This window comes from Leptonychotes weddellii, unplaced genomic scaffold (assembly GCF_054177405.1).
Source record: "Leptonychotes weddellii isolate Sample4059 unplaced genomic scaffold, ASM5417740v2 HiC_scaffold_9572, whole genome shotgun sequence".
Taxonomy (NCBI): domain Eukaryota; kingdom Metazoa; phylum Chordata; class Mammalia; order Carnivora; family Phocidae; genus Leptonychotes; species Leptonychotes weddellii.
In genome coordinates, this window is record NW_028067737.1 from 1 (window position 1) to 7,996 (window position 7,996).

General features: G+C 52.6%; 1 long non-coding RNA gene across 1 annotated transcript; it reads right to left on the reverse strand.

Moving 5' to 3' along the window:
• Window positions 1-1,323: 1,323 nt before the first annotated feature.
• Window positions 1,324-4,669, reverse strand: LOC115943118 (uncharacterized). The gene is made up of 3 exons (XR_004077727.2): window positions 3,398-4,669; window positions 2,548-2,636; window positions 1,324-1,807 (listed from the first exon to the last, which is right to left on the reverse strand). It is a non-coding gene; the product is annotated as an uncharacterized LOC115943118 (long non-coding RNA).
• Window positions 4,670-7,996: the final 3,327 nt, after the last annotated feature.

Genomic DNA, 7,996 nt, shown 5'->3' on the forward strand with positions numbered 1-7,996 from the left:
TTTTTTTTATCTATTCTATCCAGAAGGAGAGAGTTCAATGCCATAGCAAAATTTCAAAGTAAAGTTGGGCTTAGAGCCTTCTTCCCTAGCATTCAGATCCCCTCGGACTTTGACATCTTCTTCCGTCTGCCTCTTAGGAATACAGATCTTCCAGGTGGCCCTCCTTCCAGACTCACCCCACTCCGGGCATCCACCTGGCCCGAGCAGCCCCCACAGAGCCTTATGACCCTGAACCACTTTCTCTCTCTCTCTCTCTCTCTCTCTCTCCCTGTCTCCTGAAGGTGATTCTGAGCTAGGAAGCCTCCCAATTTTCTACTTTGCTATATTGACAATAAAGGAAAAAAAAGGAAGGGTTTGTACGTCTCTATTTCTTCTTCTCCACCTTTCTTGTTCTTAGGCTCATCTGTTTCTTCATGTGACACACAGGAATACCTTTTGGGAAGTGGATTTTACAAGCTTTAAAACCAGGTCCTGACACCCTGACTGGGGCATTTGCCCCATTTGCCCCCTCTGCCCTGGACACCATTTCCAAAGGTAGGCAGGTCTGTCTCCGTGCCCTTCTCCCCCTGGGAACCTCTCCCCTCGCCCCCTGGCCATCTTGTAACCCTCCACACGCCCGAGGGCTCCTCCTGATCTTCAGACCATAACCTCAGTGCCAAACACTCCCATTTACAAGAGTCAAAAACCCCAGCGGGCTCCACTCAGGAAACACGATTTCAATAGAGCGACTTTAACAAAGGAATGGGTCACATGGGTGATGGAGGGCTGAAAGGGGAAAAAACTGGGTGAGGAACACTGGAGCACAAAAGATAATAATAGGAAGCAGCTACTACCCCTAGTGTTGGGGGGGAAATGTAAGGGCCCCTACAGAGCAGGGACACAGACCTCCCGGATGGGGTGATACCCAGCTAGCTGCTGGCTGGTGCCTCTAAGGAGGCATCACGAGGCTGGTCTGGGAGCAGAGGGTAGAAGCCCACAGCGCAAGGACATCTGCTGTCACCAGGCCGGGACAGGATGCCAGTCAGAGCAACAGTGACAAGAACAGTAACCAAACGAGAATCAGGGAGTCTCCTCTCCCTCCTCCTTCCCTGCCCCTGGCTCCAAGGGGCCCTTTTGGCTGAACCACCAGGAATCAGCCTGCAAGGAGACGTGAGGTTTGCAGTCCCAGCCCAGCAGCACAGCGCTGAGAACAGGCGCCCGGCTTTGGGGTGAGAGAGGTAAATGCGCGGGGCGTTCGCTGCACGGACAACAGCTCCGGATTCCAACACTTGGCAGGAAGCCCGGTGCTTCCAGAAGCTTGAGAAATACAGTCATGCCAAAAGATATTTCACAGGAGACATGTATTTCATATCAAATCTATAGATTGAGGTCGTTGCAAAAGTCCGCTGTCTTAGGATGTCCTTGGGGAGCACCGTCCTCACTCAAGTGTGAGGGATGGGGTGCAGAGGCGGGGCCAGGGCTGGGAGACGCCTGCATCATGAATCCTTCAGTCGCCGCCAGCCGGTTTACAAAAGCGCTGGACGCCCCCGGCATCCCACCTACATTTAGTCCCAGCACCCCCCCAACCCTCTGTGTCTTCTGCGGCTCCCCACCGCCCCAGGTTCTGCGGACCCTCAGCGTTCTTATCCCCGGGACCCGAGGCAGGAACTGGGCCGGCGCTCCCCCTAGCGGCGGCCGACGAAACTCCTCAAATGACCTTCCCTCCTGGAGAAAAGATCACGGTCCGCATTTTACTGCACACTGAACGCTGCCAGGCCGGGCACTCAACTCCTGACTGTCCTTGTCTCGTTTAATCTCCGCCACAGCCCTATAAAGGAAGTGCTCTTGTCAGTTCCAATTTACAGATGGAAGCATTAAGTCTTAAAGAAACTAGATAAAGACCATGGACAGGCTGATCTTCTGATTAGGGGAAATAATGAGCATACCGTTCAGGGTCCTGCCCGGCCAGACCACACCTGCATCTCTCAGGTCACCTGAGTCCTTCAGCTTTGTTGGCCACGAAGTGACACTGTTGCAGCTCAGCCTGGCGCTGGGCTGTGGTGCTCCAGGTCCCCAGATCTGGGTTCCTAGGCTATGTTAAGACCCTAACCACTGATGTGGAAAGTAATTTTTCTCTTCCCCTTACAAATTCCTTCACTCCTCTCCGGCCCCCCAAATCCCCCCCCCACCCCCGCCAAAAAGCCATTTTCTCAGAATACTTAATTAATCTAGAAGATTCTCTGGTTGGAGAGATTTAAACCCATGATTAAAACAGGCTCATTTTCCTGGGTCAGATATTTGTGTTTTTAGAACACTTTGCTCATTAAAAGAACAAGCAAACAAAACAAAGGAAGGAGGGAAGAGAAAGGGGAGTGGGAAGGAAGAGGGACAGGGGGAGAAAGAGGCGAGATTTCTGTCTCCCCATCTTATTCACCTACCTTGCCAAGAAGTAGAAAGTAAAACACACAGAATGCCTGCAAACATCCCCCCACTGCCCTGCACTGTATTTCTGGTCAGAAACAGGTTGCTCAAGAGTCAGGGCAGTCCCCTCCCCCTTCCCTCAGGCACCTTGCCCGCCAGGTGTGCTGTGGCCCAAGGTTCCAGGAGACTTCCTCTGGGGATGGTGCCTGCTGATGTGGGCTCCTGCCAAACCTATTCTGCAAGAAAAATTCTGCAAGTTTTCTGCAAGAAACCTCCACGGGTTCTGGAGAGCCCCTCTAAGAGGCAAGGACCCCCCACCACCACCACCACCTGGCATAGAGGAAGGGCCTCCTGGTCAGAGTGGCCCCAGTCTGGATGTCCCCAGTGACCAGGACACTCCTAACCCCATGGGGTCTCCTAATCTGATGCTGGTCAGCTCCAGTGGTTAGGAGCATCTGGCTTGTACTAACCCAGAACACCTGTAACTTCCAACCTCTGGTCCTCCTTTTCTCCTGGGGCCCTGCAGAATAAGTCTGATCCCCCTTCCACAAATGTCTGGATTATCCTGGCTGCCCCCTACCACCCACTCCAGCCACCATCCCCATCAAGTCTGCCCTCCTCCCACTCCTCATCCAGCCACTCTCCTCTGGACACCTACCTATTGAAAAGGTGCATCAGTCTCTGTTAAAATTGACCCACTAACCTAAGTGTGATGGGACTAGCTCAGCTCTGAATACCACACTTAGAGGGCATCTTAAGATGCCAAGCACAAGTCATTGAGTGGGTAGTGCCAAGAGCCCTGTGGCAATCCACTAGAGACCCCTGCGATCCATTAGGCAGCACTCCTTATTCGTTCAGCCAGTTAACTGTCCACATATATCTTCCAGTTTACTTTTTCCCTCTTGTACATAAAAATTGGCCAAAAGCCTTGCTAAAATTCACATTTGTATTCATGCATTCATTCATTCATTCATGCATTCATTCATCAAATACTTACTGAACTTTTAATATGTGCTGGGTACTATCCCAAGGGCTGGAGATACTGTATCGAACACGATGGATGATGATGTCCCTTCTCTTAGGGAGTATAAATTGATGGGAGGGTGGGAGAGGAGAGGAAGCAGTCAACAAATAAGTAAAGAAATTAATGAGATAATTCCAGACAGTGCTTTAAAGAAAAGAAAGGGATCTGGATTGTAGCAGGGATGAATATGGAAGTAGGAGAAGACTTGGGACACCCGTGATGGCTCAGATGCATGACACCTGCCACACACCTCTCATCTCCCAGGCTAATCGCCCTAGAACTATGCAGGGTTATGAGACCAGGTTTGTCCTTGGTGACCTCATGCTGACCTTTAGCACACTCATTCCTCTCTTGATCACAGACCCGGGGTGACGTGTTCTAGCAGTTTATTGGGACCCACAAGGTTGTGTCACTTTCCTCTCTTTCTTCCACCTTGAGAGGGCTGCCCACCGTCCCACCCAGACTTCTGGCAGGAAGGTTCTCCGGGGCTCTCTTACATCCATCTCTGGATGTCCTCACAGCTCCCTCTCAGCTTCCCAAGAGGGGAGAATACAATCAAGAGCAATCAGGATCTTCCCTTCACCACTCTCCCCTACCTTGGAGCTTATTTTCCTATTCTCAAGGTGTCGTCCACCTATTCCCATCTGGAGATCCTTCTCTTAGAGAGAAAGCAGATGTGGACAGGCCCGGCCCTCCAGATACACCCTGCAAAGCAGTGGGTCGGTCTTGACCTAGTCCCCATCTCGCTCAACTTGCTGAACTTCTCACGCCCTTGATGTGACCTTTTAACACCTTAGGACCTGCTCACATCTTGGGACAAGCTTGTGCAAGGCCAGCCATCATTTGGCCCGTGAGTTGATGCCTGCCTTCTGCTGGGCTGCCCAGAGTGCCCTGTATAATGACCCTGGCTTCCCTAGGCACCTTCCCCTCCCCCTCCTCCAATCATGGAGCAAAGGACCCTCAGGGGCTTACCTCTGAGAACTTCCCATCCCTCCAGCACAGGGCCAGGGTTAGGATGCAAACTTAGGGGGCTGCCAAATAAACTCAGGAATCAAGATCAATATGATTTTAAGGTAAAATTTTTTAAGCTGAATTAATGCAAAAAATCCAATGATGAACAAAATTAACAGAATACTACAACTTTAGATAAAGACAGGATCAGGGGCGCCTGGGTGGCTCAGTCGGTTAAATGTCTGCCTTCGGCTCAGGTCATGATCTCAGGGTCCTGGGATCGAGTCCCACATCGGGCTCCCTGCTCAGTGGGGAGCCTGCTTCTTTCTCTCTCTCTCTCTCTGCCCCTCCCCCTCCCTCACTTGTTCTCTCTCTCTCTCTGCCTCTCTTGCACATGCACATACTCTCTCTCCCAAATAAATAAAATAAAAATAAAAACAGGATCAGTATTTTTCCTTTTGCCTTGGGTGCCAATATGGCCTGGCACGGCCTTTTTCTAAATTGTAGTAAAATATACATAACATAACATTGACCATCTTTAAGCATACGGTTCGGTGGCATGCACACATTCACACTGTTGTGCCACCATCCCCCAGGGAACTGTCTTCACCCCCCTTCCCTCCTGAAGCCCTGTCACCGACCACCCCGACCCCCTGCCCAGGGGCGATCCGCCTTCCTTATAGGCCCAGGACACTTCTCACTGCCTACCTCGACCCCCCAGGGCAGCCTGGAGTTTTCCCCCGAGTTCTCCAACCACATCCACGTCACTCTGTGTCAGTCAGAAACGGAGTAGCGGTTTCCTGGTCTGTTCTGGTACCTTCGGAGGAGGGACCGATCGGCCAGGGCTTCTGCCTCTGCCAAATGAACCGCCCAGCAGCTGTGTGCACAGATGGGGCCCCTCGTCTCCACCGGCGCCCCCCCCCGCCACGTCCCCACGGTGCATCAGCAACCCTCCATCCCTGTCCAGCAGGAGGGAACCGGCCCCACCTGAGGCACGGATCCTGAAAGCCGGATATTAAAAGGTCAGGCTGTTTCTTCAGCTGCTGAGAAGGCTTTTTTGTTTGTTCTTACCAAGTGCTGGAAAAGGAAAAGGAAAAGCTGTTCTGGATAGTTGACTCATTCCCCTGATTAGAAATAAGAACAGGCTTTTTTTTCTTTCCCTCCCATCTTCTGAGGCGGCCACTGTGGGAATCCACCACCAAGTGATTAAGTGAGACAATCACAACCATGACTGAGCACCGCGAAATGGGCGCTTGGCTCGAGCGGACCGAAGAGTTTTCCCCTTACTTGGCTATTTATCGATTTGGTGTACCCTCCCTTCTACCTTAATGATGCATAGTTTCAACTTGTCTACATGATTTATAGAGAGGCTCCGAGACAACTAGTATTTAGCCCTGGCTCTGGAGCAAGCACCCAGGGGAGCGACGCTTTGCATCATGGGGAGGTAGGGGAGCAAAGGAAGCTGCGGGCCGAGCCCACCAAGGGAGGAAATGGGTCAGGAGCGAGTCAGTCTCCAGGGACTAGAAGCCCCCGACTGTTAGGGAAGTGAGCACGAAAGCTCAGGCAGAACCAGGCCCGCCACCGCCCCCCCCGCCCCGGTCCTTGGGGGCGCTGCCCTGTCCGCAAGGCCCCTGACCTGGCGGGGCTGGCCTGGCTCCAGCCACCCCCTTCCCTCCCAACGCAGGGACTTGCAGCCACTCCAGCCTGGCTGGGGGATAGTATTAATAATATTGATTGTGGGCCTTTCTTTTTTTTTTCTGGGCACTTATTACCAGGGCTACGTGAGTGCTTATTATTAATAATAATAATTTAGTGCAGACTTTACTGCTTTGTGTAACACTGAGTACCTGGATTCTAATTATCTTATTTTAATATTTATGGAATTAATCAAACTTTTTAATGGAAAACCCCACAATGAAATTACCGAGAGCATGCTTCAACGAAGACAGATGGGACGTGCTGGGCGAAGAGACAGCTAGACTTGATTAACATCCCTGGAACCAGCTCAGAGAGGCAGCCTGGCCCTCCCTGCCTGGAGGCCCCAGGCCTGGCCCGCCATGGGCCCAAGAGCACCCCGTCTGTGGAGCTCAGAAAAGGAGGTCTCCACAGCCCCGTCACCCCATGTTTCAGAGGCCGGGGCTGGCCCGTTCACCACCGCCGACCTGTCCGCGCAGGTGGCCCCACGGGCCGGGCCTGGTGCTGACAGAAGCTGCCGGTGCACCTGACTCCCCCGTGGGAGACGCGCAGCAAAGCCAGACCGTGGCCTTGAGGCCTGCGTTGACGTTGGCAAGGTCAGAAAGGCTGTCACTCGCCTGATCTCAAGCCCGGAGGACCCTCATCCTGGGCTGAGGGAGTGAGCCGATGGTCACCTGAGTCCCCGCCAAGGTTGTGCCGCTCCCAGGACCTCAACAAGAGGATGACAAGCAACTCCAGTGAACCAGCCAGGCCGCCATTCACTGAGAGCTTACCCCGGGCGGCTGCTGTGCAAGATGCTTTCTGGGCATTGTTGAGTTTGTGTTTTACAGCACCCTGTGCGTGGGGCAGTCCCCATTTGCCTCTCCCAAACGGGAGAACCAAGGCTGAAGAGGTTCATCAGCTGGTCCGACGTGGCAGGGAATGCAGAGGCCCCACGCCGAGCTCTGAGCTCAGGCCTTGGCTGCCAGGCTCCCTGCCTTGAACCAGTGCCCTCCACGGCCCTCACCTGCTCTTTGGAGCCCCTTTCTCTACAGCTCCTCTCTCAGGGGCTGGGACCTCTGGCTTCCAAAGCGTCAAGCTCCTAGAATCGTGGGGGCCCTTTCCAGCCCACTTTCTTTTTTTTTCTTTTTTGTAAGACTTTATTCCTTTGACAGAGAGAGAGCACAAGCAGGGGGTACAGCAGGGGGAGAGGGAGAAGCAGACTCCCCGCTGAGCAGGGGCTTGATCCCAGGACCCCGGGATCACGACCTGAGGGGAAGGCAGACACTTCACCGACTGAGCCACCCAGGCGCCCCTCCAACCCGTTTTCTACCTTACTCTGCACGCCTCACCCCAGACACCTTGAGGAAACTGAGGAGCTGAAGGAAGCCAGATGCCCAGGCTGCACACTCACCCACACATCAACCCCCCCACCCCCGCCATCCCAGGACCCAGGCGAGACCAGATGAGATGAGACCATCCACGTAAGGCATCTAGCCGATTCCACTGTGCAGCCAGAGTTACACTGGGGTTCTCAGTTCTGACTTCTCACGGGGAGCTTTTCAAAACACCCAGGTTGGGGCCCAACCCCCGGAGAGTCTATTTAATTGGTCAGGGGCTATTCTTTCAAATGCCCCGAGAGTTGGCATCTATCTTTTGAAGCTTACCAGTCGGTGTTAGTGTGTTATCTATGTGGAAATGTCCTGGCTTCAAATGAAAACCTATTGTCTAGAGGGGGGAAAAAATTTATAAAGAAATGTATTATAAATTCTGAAAAGAAATGTTAGTGGGGTGAGTGAATAATACTGTCTTGTGTATTTGCAAGTTGCTAAGACAGTAGATATCACAAGTTCTCATCACCAGATACAAAGTGTGTAACCATGTGTGGTGGTGGATATTAACTAAACTTATCACGGTGACCATTTTGATACATAGATACATATCAAA